At 41.6% G+C, this 17389-nt stretch overlaps 2 protein-coding genes across 4 annotated transcripts in view; one reads left to right on the forward strand and one right to left on the reverse strand.

Moving 5' to 3' along the window:
* LOC120431584 (autophagy-related protein 16) overlaps positions 1-17389 on the forward strand; it is a 128012-nt gene that overhangs the window by 91613 nt on the left and 19010 nt on the right. The gene's annotated exons all lie outside the window — the stretch shown is intronic.
* LOC120431567 (uncharacterized) overlaps positions 1-17389 on the reverse strand; it is a 137830-nt gene that overhangs the window by 77308 nt on the left and 43133 nt on the right. For both annotated transcript variants that reach the window (XM_039596678.2, XM_039596684.2), the window contains exon 2: positions 4906-4924. The gene's annotated coding sequence lies outside the window, so the exon portion shown is untranslated. The remainder of the gene's footprint in view (positions 1-4905; positions 4925-17389) is intronic.

Consider the following 17389-nt stretch of genomic DNA (forward strand, 5'->3'; position numbering starts at 1 on the left):
ACCGATATCGCTACAACAACTTTGTTGTTGATGCCAGGCGTTATGATTAGTCGCGAAGGCGTGAAGTGCGAAGTGCTGGAAATGGATGCCGACGGTAATGTAGGTCTTGGACTTGATTACGATGATTGGTGGTGGTAGCAGCTACCGCCACTTGGAACTAGAGTAGGCAAATAGATTAACTAAGTCGGGCTGCTGTGAAAGTGAGTGGTTGAGAAAGCATTGTTTGATTGACTGTTACGAGGCACATCATTATCAATCATACGCTGCACTGATTATGGAGGAGCGATTCTTTTGCTTCTGTTTTAGAAAGTTTTCTCTGGAGTCACTTTGTTTTAAGCAATTCCTAATTAGTCCAGCAAGTTATAGCTGTTTGAAGGACGTTCTTACCGATCTACCTTGTTAGCTGGTATCAGTTACGCACCTGCACCTTCCATTTCCACAGTAAGATAATCGCTTTTACGAGTCCAAGACCTCTTGGCGCAGAGATAAAGTTCGTTCAACTGCGCCACTAAAGAACTGGGAATTATGACGTCGATTTCCATATAGATGACGCTTCCGAGTGAAACCTTAATGTAATCACTGCTGCGCAGGGCCGGACCACCCAATAACCGTAAAACAGTGACAACATATTGAACCAATTTATATGCAAACGAACGCTGAGCGCAGTTCCTTAATCGAATACCCGGAGGACGGATCCTGGGAGGTTGCCCCGCAACCGTTTTAACATAATTTCCCTATTAGTGGCTTAACTGTGAATAAGCTAATCCCATTCTTCATCGCCGTTATGGCTGCCCAGTTCCACCTGCTGGACCTTCTTCGCAACTCTGATAGAGAGGTATCTCAATCTACACGGAGAAAAATTAGTTCCAAAAATCGTAGAAAAGCGGTTATGATATTGGAAACCGCAAACAAAGTGTTCAAATTTTATGGCCCGTTTTTCAACAACATACCAAGAAGTTCATGAATGCTTGTTCACGATTTTGAGAACTCATTTTTTCCGTGTATACCAAGCACCAACTGTCACGAGGGGCGGACTGGATTGGATTTGCGCGGAATATCGCAGGTCCGATCACGCCTCCACGCAAAGGTAGCCGGGCGCACCGTTAAAGTGTGAAGTGGGCATAAAAGCAGCATAAATTTGGGCCCGGGAACCGCTGAAATGCGACTAATTGATTTCATTTCCCTAATTAAGTGGAACTGGGCCGTTACGGACCCGCTCTGCGTTGTGCGGAAGAACAACACGCGCTCGACGGGCGCTGAAACCGAAAGTTCAAAGAACTTCGGGGATCGAGATCGAACCCCGTTGGATATCGTGGAGGCCGTAACAAGGCCTCAATCGCGCGAAAGAGAAAACCCCGCGCCGTTAATTAGATTCTTTGTGTGGTTTTTCCTCGCGGGGGTTCTTCCGCAAACGCAGTCGCAGGTTTTGCAGATTTATCGAGTTCGAGTGAGAGCACTTTTCTCGCGAGATTCTGAACCACGACAACCACAGGAGATCGGTAGGCGTGAGGAGGCAGGAATTCAATTTAAATTTTATGCTAAATGGACTGAAAACGAACCGTGGATTATGAAATCGATGGGAAAATAGATAACGGGTGTACGTGGGAGAGTCAGGTAGCCAGACTGCACGGTCTACGGGAGGGAAAGTGTTTGGAGTCGGTTAAGAAACGGTAGCGCAGCGGTGCCGTTGAGATGTTGTCATGAGATGGTATCGTTAGGGAAGATATATCTGGGCAATTTTCATAAATTGGGAGAGTGTAGATATCGGGGCGGTGAACTTGAGGGACTTGCAGGGTTCAGACTTGTCAAGAGCTAATAAATTGACGAATTTACTTCGCGTTATCTTGGAGGTCATTATATAGACTTTGAATTGATATCAGGTTTGACTTCTTTGTAATTGATGACCACTTATTGATTTTTCTTGTATCATCGATTCTCAAAACTTCGAGTTTATCGAAGAATGCTCGTGAATCTGGTTGATCTCAACACCACCAGCCCACATCGAATTGGGTTAAAGTTTGACCTTTTTACTCAGCACGTGTACAAAGCTAAAACAATTGCCTCAACGCCAATTCCACCGTAGATTCGATCCACGTTAAGCCGCACACAACGTGTGCGGCCATTGTTTGTCCAGATCTTGGTAAAGACGGAAACATTGCGTGTTAAACCTGGCCTGGTCATCCGGCTAGACCGATTCGGCTCTAGTTCGAGAGAGAGAGACCCAAAGATCCAAACAATTAAACAACCCATGAAAACTAACTGTACTCTGACTTTTTTTTCCCTTTCTCCGGCCAAGACCTCAACGCAAGTGAGGCAAAACCGGCGACTCGATAATCGATTACATACAGCAATTGTTGTTTGAAATTCCGCCGAAACCGCACGCAGAGTACGCCACGACAAGTGGCGCCCTGCGGTCACGAAGGTCCGGAAAAGGACCCACTTTACGTAATGGGCGTTGAACAGCCCGAAAATGAGCCCAATTTGTGTATAAATAATTCCTGTCTCGCTCTGCTTTCTTCGCGCCGAACCCGGGTGTGAATACGTCGAGTAAACAGACGCGCAGCAGAACCGGTTGTCGCAACGAGGTTTATTTTTTTCGGGGGATTCTTCGTTGTCTTCGCGCCGCTGTCGGACGAGACAGAACATGGCCGGGCTCCGTTTCGCTCGGAGTTTTTATTACACAACCGACAATTTCGTGTACCGCCGCGTCGCGTCTTCTTCCCGACCGTTTCGTTTCATGGTCAACGAATCCAGTTTGAGGTCGAAGCAGATCTTGAGTACGACGGGTACCGTTTGTGGTTGATCGGCGCCGACAACTCTGCGACTCTATTGTCGCGAGAGAAGTTCTACAGATCTCGAAACCGACGGTTACCGGAAACAGCGGGACGCTCGTTGAGCGCGGGACTCCACGCGGTGCGACGTTCCGAAGAAACAAGATAATTAACAGGCGATCGCACCCGCGACTTCCCATGGGATCGTTTCGCGAGATCGCGGTGACATAAAGAATCACACGCATCCTGTGTGCGGCTGTGTTCTGGGCGGGAGTTCTTAGGTCGTTGCATCGCGCCCAGCGGGAAGTGGCCGCTCGTGAAGAATGATGTAACTGCACGCGGTAGCTATTTCCCGTTGACATAACTCCACGGGCGCCGACCACGCGGTGTCGGTCTCCGCTTGGAGAAGTAGTTCACATATGGCGGAACACCTTGCAGCGGGGCAAGCTAGTTCTTGCTTTTTTCGGAACAAAAAGGGCAACGACCGTACCGGCGGTGGTCATCTAGTAGATTAATGTGCACTAATTAGTCGTTCGCTGGAAGGAATGTGCGCAACGGGATTCTCTGATGAAGAGGGTTTTTTTTGTTGTGTTTCGGAGATCGCCCTCGAAGGCTCCGGAGACTGGGACACGACTGCAGGCGCGCTGAGTTATTACTGGATCGGTAGATCAACGCTTGAACGGGGTTATACGGAGGGGAGGTACTTTTTACGTGTGACCGTCAGAACATAGTGGAGAGCTATAAATCTCTGCAAAGAGATTGAGCATGGAATCTCGGTTGTCCGGAGCAAAAAGTGACCGGCGTCCTATGGTGAACGGGATTCTCACAAATTGAGATCATACTGATCATACTGGAAGTTAAGCCGCCGGCCGGCAGTGAAATTATGGAAAAGTATCTTTAGTTAGTACTAGACTTGGGTTATGTTGATACAGCTTATCTCAAAAGTAGAATGACGGAGATCCTGGTGGCCCAATTCCGAAGTCCTAGTTAATTCCGGGTGGTCTGTACCAGCTCCGTTGAATTCATTCACAAAACTCACACGGAATCCAACCAGAGTGCTATCAATCATGCTCCGATTCCATCTTGATTAGTCCAAATGGCTTCAACACTTCAATTAAAACAAACAAACCCCGATACCAGCTTGAACTATCTCACTCAGCCGCGAAAACTCGTTTCGTCTTATCCGCGCCACGAAATTTGGCTTTCCGAGCGCGCACGACCGTGGAATCATTTACGACCATTAGTGACTGGCTACCTGATTGATAACTTCATCGCGGTTCGCGCTCGCTTTTCGGCAGCGGCCAATCAAATTATCGTTAACGCGCGCACGCGGACTTTGTTTTGCTACTTTTCGCGCGCAATCTCGCGAAGAACCGAAATTTCTCTTTTTCGGAGGTCTCCAACTTCACGGCGAGGTATTCGCTGGAGGGGCTCGGTATTGACTCTGAGCGATCGGATTAAGGTTGAGCAGCACATCAATCACTACCTAGGCAGCTCGGCTGCCTTTTGGTAGACATCTGGAGTTTGGACGTTTCAAGGTTTCCGTTCTGCCCAGAGGCAAAACGCTCCCTGCGAGCGGTCGCGTCCAAATGTGGAAGAGTTCGCTGCCGGTCAGGGCATCAACTCCACAAAACGTGCGGAAAATCGACGGAAAATTCGAGTGAGAGCGATCCATAATGTGTGCAGGGGCCGATAATTGCTTCTCAAATCCGCGAACAAAAACACTCGCCGAGCCGACTAACATTGAGCGAGACTTCCCTTCGCGAAGCGAGTTTCACTAATGATTGGCTAGTTTGCGTGGTTTAGGCTAAATACAGATTTGATTATAGTGATTTCAACTGAATCGCGCGCGCGCACTTCCCGCGAGAGCGCCAAACTTGAGGCTCGAGAATGTGGAAGAAAAAATAAACAGTTCAAACAACTCTCGGTTTGCGCGGTCTTTCCCGAGCTTTGACCCCCGGGCCCGGGCTTATGTTTGGTTTTTTGGTTCGAAATCATCGGGATCGTGGTCCGATTTGCGCCGTGGGAGGCCAGGTTATGGATTCGTCACCGTGAATTGGGCAAGAACTCTATGGGCGGAGTTCCAGCTGGGTTGAGCGATTTGTAACGTGTGTGTGTGTGAGGGAATACTTACTTTAATTGGCCAAAGTGTTCTGAAATCGAGAAGAAGTTGGGGAAGAGATTTATTAGATATTAAGTCATAACATTATGTAGGGATAATTTTGTTTGATTGGAGAAGGGAAAAGTTTGGTAATCGCATTAAAAAGCACGTGATTTACTAGACTAAATTTGTTTAGAACAACAGGTGGGATTTGATTGCGGTTCTTACCGATGCATTCATTCGACTGCATTTGAATGGATTAGATTTTATAATCAGAGGAAGGATTTTTTAGTCTCAGTCTGATTCAGTGGCGCCATGAATACCATTTATATTAATTTACCGTGACTAAAATTTAATGATATTCAACATTTTGAATTTGTATATGTTTTCATTCAAATGGAGTTCGCCTTCTCTTCTGAAAAATGCTATTAATATTTAATATTAAAATTCAAACAAAAAACTCCACAATCATGTACCGTTATCAAAATTCGAAAATAATAGGTTTAGTTGGAAGCCTGTTTTCAAATGTTTGATTAAGATACCTCAAAAGTTGTAATTAATAGATATTCTAGTATAATACGTTTATTAAGCATTTAGAGACTTATGTGATTCAAAGGGTTTTCTGAATAAGCTCCAATCGACAGAATTAAATTTTAGGGAATTTCTTGGCAATAAATAAAATTGTAAATTTTGAGTATAAATGGTATGAAATTATTTTCAGCAACCATGCCCACTTCCTTATTTTGCTACCACCACAGCTACACGATTGGATCGTGTTCAGTGAGCCTAAATCTACCATACCACGGCGAAATTGAAGCGCTACCGTGGAAGGTATCTCTCTTCCCTCATGACAATAATTTCTTGGAAAATAGTGAATTAAAAACTGCTTTTGAAAAAAAGCGAAAATATTTTTTTAATTTTTCTGCTTTAAGGTGAAACGGGACACCAGTTCTTGGACAACTTGGGTTAAACTAAAATCAATATCTGAACTCGACATATTGCTTGCTATCTTTATATTTCAGTTACGGCGTTTTCTATAAGCACCAAACACTAGAGTCGTGGTGTCAATATGGCGCTGACTTCCCGTATCACCTTAAGAAAACTGATGGAATTTTATTGAATAATTATCTCGGAAACTCAGGGTTTGTTTTTCAATGTCAATTTTGTAAAATTTTCTGCTCTTTAAAAAAAAAATCGGATTTTAATTTTGAATCAAGCGTGACTTTTTCAAAGCTCTAAAAATGTATATTTTGTATTTTTGGCTTGAGTTTAGCTCATCTGATTTGAATGAATATTCCAATCTCAACGATAAACATTGACTTTCGAAGTTTAAAATTTAGCACTACATAAAATCGCAGTAAAATCTCATTAGAAACTTGTTGCTAAATTAATCCCATGAATAGTCAATAAAAGCCTACACAGTTTCACATTCCACAAACTAATCTTTCCCAAAAGTCAACAATTTGAACCTGTATTGCGTAAAAACAAACGGAACTTTCCCGAGCGTCCCAAATCTCGACTGAACCGTGCCAAAAATTTAGGCAATCCTCCAGTTTAAGATCTCAATCTTGTAACGCCGCCGCCGCCAGCCTCAAGTTTTGACAGCCAGCCGCGTTCCGACGCCTAAATCCGGGCCGCAAACCGGGAACCTTTCTTCCCTCATTCAGCACCCTATTTCTTGCGCTCAGAACTAGGCCACCCGAAGAAATAAATTAAGTGATTATTTTTACACGCTCCGAAGCGCGAAAAAATCACGATCACATTTAGTATCTCGGGGGACTTGTGTTTGTGTGCGGCAGCGTTACAACCCCGTCCGTACAACAGCTATCACTAATGTTTTTGTTTGTTTTTTCTCCTTCTTCTTCTGCTTCGCAGGTAAGTGTTTGTCTGATGAAGATCGCGATCGAGCGCGCGCGCGCCAAAAAGCTTAAATACACAGTTTTACGACCTGCCTACTACGACGCGCGTTGATTTACGCGAATCATGGTCGTCGCCGTCGATGACAACCCGCCGGCGCGCGCCACCGCATTATTAGCTGAAAATGGGCTCCCATATCCGTCGAAGGTCGAAGATTACGACCTGTGAACGCGTGCCGCGACGGGGCGACATCCGCGTTGCTCCGGACCGCGGATCGAGAATTGGATCAACGCGAATATCGCGATCGCGTGGAAGGTAGTGATTTATCTGTGCGATTCAAGCGCAGTGAGAGTTGGGGTTATCAACGCTTTCACCGCGGCGCTGCGGGAACCTGCAAAAGGGTTTCCCGGAATCGTTGGATTGTTTGCCAAAGTGACCGCTACATCACACCCTGTGTGTCGGTACCTCGGAATCCCTTGGGGTTACTTTGGATGCAAACAACGACGGGGGGCGTCGTACACAGGTATGTGCGTATATACCTCTAACTGTAAATCGGTTATTGTTTGGGATCGTGTCGTGAGAGTCGAAGCTTTCAAGAAAGTGAGAGATGCCGCAGGCCATTCGTCCCCGCCAGATGGTCGATTTTCCCTGCGGGAGTCGCGACCCGAACTGGATTTCGAAGAGATTGAGGAGAAGAACCCGACTTCACAAACGGGCATATCAATCACTAATCTCGCGTGTACGCCGCGTAGCGATTCCCATCTTGAGCGACGGTAATGATGATTAGCATCACTGCTAAATACGCGTATCGAGCCGGGCTGCCCTTTTTTGTGCGCGCTGATACCTCGCTTGCTACACAAACTCAATTACCCGCGCCAGTTCCCTGTGGGAACTTTGCGTTGATAGATGTCAGCGTTCCGATAGCGCAGGTCCCAACTACATGGTACATCGATGTTCCCAAACTTCCAAAAAAGGAACTTCCCCACGCGGGCATACATATTCATCTCCCGAAAGTTGGCGCAAAGCCCTGGAATGCCCGGTGAAACCTGCCAAATTTCAATGGAAAACTCCTCTCTCTCTCTCTGCGAGGAGTCCGACCGAAGTGCACTTGCAGCGGACTACGGCGATGGCGTCGTCGTCGTCTTAAATCATTCATAATGCTAACGGGAATCAATTCATCGATCGGGGTTGATAAGATTAGATGGGTTGCCTCACCTGAATAGGCTGAATAGACCGTCGAGACGAGAAAGTTGAGTGTTCAGGGATGTAGTGAGGAGTTATCACAACTGGAAAAATTGTTATCTGCAATTGGATTCAGAAATAAATCCCAAGACTTCAATAAGTTAAAAAGTTAAAAGAGTAACCGTTGTAATTTTTTTGCGAACAATATTTCGATTTTTTGAAAAAAATCTGTATTGATTAATAAAATCAAAACTCGGTCAAAATTTTTTGCCCATTCTTGGAAAATTTTGGAAATTTGGCATTTGATGTCCTCTAAAACATATCAGAAAATAGAAAAATAAACAAAAATAGTATTTTTATTTTGCAAATCAAGTTGTAGTGACAAAAAGGTTAATTAAAAATCACCATTTTTTAACCGCGTATCATTTTTTTTCAGTGTAGTGCTTATCCATACCTACAACTTTGCCGAAGACACCAGATCGATCAAAAAATACCTTCAAAAGATACAGATTTTTAAATTTTCATACAGCATTTTTGTATGGACAGCTGCCAAATTTGTATGGAAAATTATATGGACAAACTAATGATGCAAAATGGCTTCTTTGGGCATACCGAAGGCACGAAAAAAGTTTCAGCCTGACTGAAAATTACAAAAAAATCGAATGACCGAAATCTGAGAGAATCGCTCGAAAAAAAATTGTCTGATAGAAAATGCCGAAAATTTATTTTTTTTTTATTTAATACAGGTGGGACAACTATGTTATTCTGGGCAGAACATACAAAAGTATTAAGTAAACAATTCTGGCTTGTTAAACCGAAACTAAAGGTTGAATGCAACAATTTAGTTAAAGTATAACTAAAGCTTTTTTTTACTTTTATATTAAAATTGCTCAAAATGTAAGTGAGACAACTATGAGTTTATAGGCATTGTGCACAACAATTTTGAATAACTTCTTTTGTAAGGCTTAGAAGAATTGTATCAAAAGAACGCTCAGTCAGTTAGGAAGTGCAAAATTTTGTCCAGAAAGACATAACTGTCCCACCTGATTTGTCTTGTATGTGAAAAATGGCTTTTACCTTTTTGAGCACTGCTTGCAAAATTTTTTTTTCGTTTTCAACTCGTTTTAGTTTTCCAAAACAGTGCATTTTGTTATGATATTGTACAGCTAGAAGTTGAAAGCAAGCATTTGGTTCGATAGTTGCAGAAAAAAAACAGGTGGGACAACTATGCTTTTTTGGGCAGTGTATCAAAAAGTATTGGCCAAACAATGTGAGTAGCTTTTTTTGCCCAAAACTAGAGTTTTAAAGCACAAATTTGGTTAAAATATACCAAAATTGTCCATATAGGTGAAAAAAAATACATGATTCTTCTTTTCATTCAGTCCAGGTGGCGTTCAATTTGGTTCTTTCTAAGTTGTCTCACCAGAGTTTCTATACTTAAATTGGTTGCAATGGAACATTTCTGCAATTGAATTTATGAATGAAACGTTGCTGCCGTAACGTTCGTTTTGTTTGATAGCTTTTTGTCCCACCTCATTTGTCATGTATTTTAGTAAACTTCCCTTTATTTTTTTCGGATTTTCTAAGCTTTTTTGTTCGCTTTAAAACATTTTAGTTGCCAAACAATGTATTCTGTAATTATTTTTTTTTACAATTACAAGCTGATAAAAAATGCCGAATGATTGCAGAAAATGTCAAAATAAAGGTGGGACAACCATGTTTTTCTGGGCAGAATATCAAAAGGTATAGAGCAAACAATAAGGTTTGGCTTGTTTGAACGAAACTAAAGTTTGAAAGCAACAATCAATTTAGAGTACACCAAAAAACCTCAAAATGTGGGTGGGACAAATATGCATTTATGGGCAGTAATGGTGCACAAGAACTTTGAAGAACAATTTTTGTCAAGCATAGAACAATTTAGTAGATGAGAAGAAGAGTTCAGTGTTATGAATACAATACTGAATTTGTGGTGAAATTGACAGTTGTTAGACGGTGTGGTGGGACAACGCGGGCAAAATCTTCTTTGAAAAATATCTGCGTTGTCCCGTCACGGGAAGAAATTGCTGGCAGATCATCGAAATAAGATGAAATCATTCGGAAAACGAATCAAAATATTGGTTTTTCGATTTCGAAAGATCTGTGCAGAGAGTTGCAGAGGTCCTCAATATTTTTGGTATGTTGTCCCGTCACGGTCGATTACTATCTTTGTAGATTCAAATCTTATTGTTTTTTGTTAGTTCCTGGAGTGTTTCTTTTAAGAAATTTCATTATCTTTCCTTTTTTTGTAAAAGATCGTGAATCGGTAAAAAATACTAAAAAATATTTGTAGAAAGGTTGTCCCACCACGAAAGACGCGATCATTACAACCCTGGTGAAATCGCCCAAAGCGGCAGTTATGATGGGTCCCTCTCAGCCTGAGAGTCTCAGGAGAAGGCGCTGAAAAGAAAAGCCTAATTGGTGGACACTGATCCTCCAACAGCAGCAGCATCACCCATCTGAATATCAATCGTTTCCCCACAAGTCTCGTCGTCAGCCCAGAGGTGCCGTTAACGTCCGAGAGCTGTCATATTTCCTTACCCCACCCCTCGGGGGGCGCTCATCCAAACTGTGCACATGCACTTGTCACTCACGGGGAATCGATGCAAACCGCTCCACTAATGTCACAACACGAGACGAGAGCTCGGATCAAAACAAACTGTCACCGCCACCGATCTTGGGAGCGAGACGCAGGTGGCACACTTCCGCGGGAGCGGGCCGCCAGCAGGTGGGCACGGCGAAGAAGAATTGTGTTTCCAGTGTCATGTTAAGGGTTTTATCAGGCAACCTTCATCTCTGCCGTGTGTGTGAGGGAAGGCGCGCGAGATTCGTTAAACGACGAAATCCAGCGAGGCCTTGCCTCGCCGTGAGCAATAAATCGGAGCCACGAGGGAGAGGTGGACGCGGAGTTGGGAATCTCGTTAAAAAAGATTATTTAGAAAATAAACAACTTCTTCGGCGGCGCTGATCGAAACCCGGAGCGCAGGGGTTCGTTCCTTGCACAGGGCTCATGGAGATTAAGAGAAACACGAAATCAATCGAGAGCACCGCGCTCTCGTCGAGATCGCTGATAGACGGCTGCAGCTTACAGAAATTGATCGATCGAGCAGTTATTAGGGATTTGTGAGCGCGGGATAAGTGTCATTTTGTCGCGCGAGCGAAACCTCTCGAAAGTCTCCTCCAATTTAAGCGGGCCCCGAAGCCCAGATTACCACCCCGATTGTAAGGTCATTATCGTAATTGGTATGGCCGGGCAGAGATCTTGACGCGAGGTGCAGCGAATAGGAGAGATGGACTCTGCTCGCGTTTTACGTGCTGCTGATTATCATTAATTATCGGGAGAAATTGGGGCTGTGTTGTTTTTCGACTTCTTCTTGGCCAGCTCTGGGAGGATCTGGGTCGCGGAGCAGAGGTCCTCTTGAATTGAGGGAGTCAAGGGGAGGGGTTGCCAGTAATTAGATTTGATTAGGAAATATGTTTACAAGCATCGGCACACTTTCCAAGATGAGGTTGGAATAATTTAAATGGTCTTTGAAGTTTACTTCCCTGACTCGGCGTTCGGTGGACCCTCTTGGAGAACTTGAACTCGTTGGAGCTTTAGTCGTAGAGAGTTCAGGGCCATACCTAGGGGTTGGCCAAAATCGACTATTTCTCCTCTACACAGAAAAAAAAATGTGAATTTACACGACACTGAAATGATGTTTAAATCGTAAACATGCTCGATGTAAATCTGAGATTCAATTTAACTCGTTGTATTGCACGTAAATAGCCTTCTCGTAAAATGAAATTCAATGTAATTGATGAAAAACATGTAAACGACATTTTTGGTACAGATATTTTGTAAAATTGAATTTTCAAAAAGCATGTAAATGTTGAAACCAATGTATAATTTGAAAAATGTTAATCTGAAATTATTGTAACTTTCATTTGCGAATGAAAGCAAGCAAAACAACAACCTGTTTGATCTTGTTCTGTCCTTCAGTTTGAGTTGGGCGCTCGTCAATGGAAGTTTTGTGCAAGTTGGATGCATTATGTGTAAATTTTTGGTCCTAAAAAGGATGTGCAGATTCTGGGTTGAATTCCTCGATCCGGGTTGACCGGATTGGCTGAGTAAGTAACGATTGCTTTGTTTTTGGTTTGTTGTAAACCTTTGTAAACAAAGAGTGTATCACTTCAAGCAAAACATTGTAATAGGGCCGAAGCCGAAGTGTAAACAAAGAGTCTATCCTGCTTGTTCCTAATGTAAACATCAACCGACGTGAGCAGAATAGACTCTTTGTTTACACTTCGGCTAAAGTAACAGTTTACATGAGGTGTAAGAGGGATAAAATCTTTGTTTACAAAAGTTGTGTCAGGTTTTGTGCTCTTTTGAAATGCTTACTTTACTTTGTTTACGTCCTTCCATTATGAACAGCTTCTTCTTCGCCGGTTCGCTTTTCGCTGTCTTGATCATGGCGTTCTTATTCTCGGTGCGTGAATGTTCGATGTGACACGACGACGACATCTACAGGTTGACGCGGCCGTGGACACGTTACGTGCGGTGATGCAGTCTCAAAGCACGGTTCACCTGGATGTGGTGCACAACTAGCCGTTCAACAACGTTCAGTTCACGATAGTCGGCGTTTGCCTTGACGGTAGCTTTAGCCGGAACTTGACGGACTTTTACGGTCAGCGACAGACGGACGTGTTCCAGTGTTTGACCTTGAAATGCAACCGGAGGATCGAGCCGTAATACATGCACGACTTGGCTGGTTTGTTTGGTTCCTCGGCGTTCCTCTACCATTTCCAGTTTGCAGTCGGTCGGACATCCCGTTTACGGTTCCATTACGTATGTTCTCCTGGAACCTTCCGGATCATGGAGGTACATGCGTGTGATAATAGGTCAGGATTTTATTTTGAGCATTTAATTTTAAACTTACCGATGTTTTTTAACTTGAAAGGGCCAAAATTTAATTCTGAAAGGTTGACAAACAAAATAGTTGTAAACGTAAACACAGTTCAAAGTGCTATAAAAATATTTTATAGCAAACACGCAAAAACATAAATGAACAAATTCATGGTCATGGTGCCAGGCTTACTCAAAAAAGACTAAGTTGTATTCGAAATTATAAGTTTTATTTAATTTTTTAATTTGTAATTACAATCACATTTTTTTTTGTATTGAACTAAGCCGAAACATTTTATTAGGATTTTCAAATAGCAATAGTGATAGTTATTTTTATCAAATTTTAATTTCGAAAAAGTACCCTGTTAGCCTCGCTAATGTGTTCAGCTTTTTTTTTTTATTTCAATGAAAATAAGTTAAACTTAATTCATTTAAAAAACAATAATGCTCGACGGCGGGTACTCCATATTCTAAAACAATTTGAGCACTTTTGGGAGAAAATTCGCGTTTTTATTCAAAAATTTAATATTTCAGTTTATTGGGTTTTGCACAGTGTTGCAATTTTACTAACGATCATAATGTGTGGTAAATTGTTGCGATCAATTTTGACAATTATTTTATTTCAACAACCTTTCTGAAATGCTGATCGATTTTGATCATTTGAGTAAAACGTCGAAAAAAGAATGAAACATTAATCAAACGTAATATTGAAGTATTGAAATATCACTTTTGTTTCTTTCCATACCAAAATATTGACTGGACATTGTTTTTGATACTTTTTTCTGGAAAGCTTTGATTATTTTTTAAATTGATGAATATTGATGTTTTTTTTTAAATTATGCAATAATATGACTTTTGAAAAGAATACCATTAAATCAATCTTAAAAATTAACCTCGCGGTCCTTCTTGGCAGAAAAGGTCCGGCTTGACAGCTCGTTTCAAGGGAACCGTAGTTGATCCATCGAAAAAATGTTGCCTCTTAATTATTTTTTTTGCATTAAAATGAAAAAGTGATCAGAAATAGTTGTTTTTCGTGTTTTTTACCGTTGTACATACAAATTTACATAGGGCTTTAGGACCATATGAAACCTTATTAAACCTAAATTTGTGAAGTGCTTTTTGATTATTTTGAAAAAAAAATAGTTCGTCGAATTCCTCATAAGGGAGCGTTCTTTTATTACGTAACGCAGTTGGTGGTAGGAGGGGGGGTTGGAGGTCATGTTACGCTCCATACAATTTTTTTTTAAATTTTTATGGAAATTTTGTTACGAGGCAGGGAGGGGGCCTAAAAATCCGATTTTTTGCGTTACGTAATAAAAGAACGCTCCCTAACCAAAAACTTGTTTGAACTTGAAATAGGGTAAATTTGGTTTTCCGTGTATTGAGTTTATGGCATTTTTCTTCAGCCGAAAACGTCAAAGCGCCAAAAAACGCTGCCTCCCACCCGCCTGCTGAGATCGCATTTTTTTTTTTGTTTACGTGAGTTTTCGGCGTTTTCTGTTTTTTTTTCTGAAGTTGGATTTGATAACGGTAAGATCCTTCTATAGGAAATTCTGTTTGTTTATTTATCTATTTTCTATTTCCTCACAAAGGTTTCTGTTCTTGTTCGGCTTTCTTGGGCATAGACTCCGGCAGCAGCAGCGGAAACGGGCTTGGCTCCCTTCTTGGTAGCGGGGGCAGACACGGTGCTGAGCAGCCTGGCGCAGGTCCCGCCGGAACCGATTGCTGTTGATGATGTTCTTCAGCTTCTTCAGGGTGTGGCGTGGGTTGTGCTTTAGCGTCACCTTCACGGTGACCTTGGCCGGCTTGGTCTGGTTCTTTGGCCATCTGTAGACGACTGAGATGCCTTTATCCACCAGCATGATTCTCAGCGACTTCTAATGCACCAGTTCCGGCGCTTCAGTAGGAACGGTGAGATGAAGAATCGTCATGTAAGGTAAATTATTTCTATTGCCAGATACAACATTTTGTTCTTTTTCCCATGCAACTCGCCCACGACGTTGATCAATTTTTCGGGGACTTCGAAAGGTTGCAGCAAAACACGATGGTGACAACACAATCTGGATTGCTAAGGGCAAGGGCGATGACGAACACCGTTACGATGCTGGCAGGTGCCTCCATGGCTCAGTTGGGTTCAGTTCCATAGGTGATAATATTACTAAATGAAATTCAAAATTGCACGCTGGTCTTTCGTATCCGCCTCTTGCATAAGTTTGTAGTAGGAGCATTTGATCTGACCGCCTGGATTGCGAGCAGATCATGATGGACATCCTGTCCGAAACAGAATACAAAAAGCTTCAGGAAGGGGACGTGTCGGCTTATGGCTTCCGCCGCGAGATACGAATGAAACCATTGATTTGAAGCCGATTGATGTGGATTTTGTTTCTACTTTATTCATTTTTTCTTTTCAAAATTCCGCAGAACTAAAATCACAATCTACATATTTATGTGCCAACATTTCTCGCTTACTTTTTCAAAAAAATCTATCAATATTGGAAACCCATGGTGCGGTCCTTTTTTGAAACAGTATTTACTCTAGATTTTTCGTATTATTTCGTATCATCACTCCGTTGAATTTTAAATCTGATACTACTTTTCATGCTATGAGCCCACAGTTGTTTGGAATGATTTACTTTCGTAATTTCTAATCAATGAAAAGCATTTTTATACATGAATGTTTAAATTGATAAGAAATATAACAAAAGTGAACCGATTCAATCAACGTTGAGTTTTTCTAGCATTTGAAGTTTACATCAGATTCAAAATTCAACGGAGTAAAAAAATTTTAGGTTTGGGTAAAATTACATTGATTTCATCGGAAAATTACATGTCTGAAAGCAAAGTTTGTTTGGCAAATTTACGTCGGATGGCATTTAAATTTACAATGAATTTGATGTAAATTAGCATCATTAATGACGTGCACTTTTGGTACATCATAAATCATGTAAATTTACCCGATTTTTTTTTCTGTGTAGAAATGTGTAATTTTACCACTTTTCTGTCATAAAGTCACTTTTTCAATTCTAAATTGGAGTGAAATTACATCATAAAAGAGGTTATACACAGAAAAAAATATGTGAATTTACTCGACACGGAAAAAATGAATCACATGTAAACTCAGTTGATGTAAACTTGAGATTCGACGTAAACGGTTGAATCACACGTAAAATCATGTTTTTACGTATAATTTGTTGCAAATTTACATCAAATTGCATTTAAATTTAAATGTTTAATGACGTGCAAAAGTGTTACATCATAAATGATGTAACATTCGAAAATATTTTTTTTGTGTGTACTCAACTACTAGACTAAATTACGCCTTCCAAATTTACACAACTTTTTACCGAGTAAAGCGTCATCATTAACTCATTTTCGACCAACACGGTCGTCGTCACAAGATGGCACACAATCGACGAGATTTTCGGTGAGCCCAAAAAAGGATGAAACAGCCATTTGATACATTCTCTGGGCTGCAGGAAAAAATATAATTGATTTTTTTTTCTTTATGTAAAAAGAAATGCTGAACAAAATTACGAAAAATAAATAAATGTTTAGAACACACAGCAAAAAAATATGAATAAGTTCTGCGCATAAAAAAATAATGTAAATTTGGAAGCTGTAATTTGGGAAGGTTGAATATTACCTCTTTTATGATGTAATTTTACCTCAATTAAGACTGAAAAAGTAACATTACACCAGAAAAGTTGTAAAATTACACATTTCTAGAGGTAAAATTACACTTTATTCTGACAGATGTAATATTACCATGATTTTTTTTTTCTGTGCGAGTAAAAAAAATCATTCAATGACATTTTATGTAAAATTACATGCAGTAATATGTATTCATGTAAATTCTTCCCACTGGTTTGAAATTGTTTTGCATGTAGAAAATTGTCTTCATAAACTCTTTTGCTAGTTTTAGAAACGTATACAAAAAATTGTGTTGTATTCATTGGATAACAATGTTTACCATTAACCCTGAACTGACGTCAAACGTAACCTCAAAAGAGTCGCTTTCCTGAGCGAAAAGCGACGAACCTGATTTTTCCTAAATTTCCCAAAATTGGAGCTTGTTTGCCGTCGATTCAATGCTCACATCCAACCGTCCAATTAGTGCTCTCCATTCAGCCATTGACGGACCCCTCGCGCCGTTTATCGTCGAAAATTGCACCGTGCATTGTTCGCCGTCAGCTTCTTCTCCTACTCTGATCTCGTTCGCGCGATCTCCTCATCTTCCGGCGATCAACATTTTAATCAATCCGTTTTCACGTGTGCACCCCTCCAGATGGTTGAACATAATTTCATAACTCCAAAAATGGGACACACACCCCTGCGTCGTCTAGTCTGCTTTCAGGTTTCATCCCATCAGAAACCACTCCACATTTTTTCGAGCACCGGCAAAAATAATTCGGTCAGAACAAATTAACAAGACAAAAACATTGTTTCCCCCCCGTCTCGGCGCGCTACAGTTTGACCGAGTTTCTGCGAGACACCTCAACGGGAAGGGAACGGGCCGTGGAAAATGGTACCGGCAGATCTTGCCGCTGCCGCGGCGTC

The sequence above is a fragment of the Culex pipiens genome, chromosome 1 (genome assembly GCF_016801865.2).
Source record: "Culex pipiens pallens isolate TS chromosome 1, TS_CPP_V2, whole genome shotgun sequence".
Lineage (NCBI taxonomy): Eukaryota > Metazoa > Arthropoda > Insecta > Diptera > Culicidae > Culex > Culex pipiens.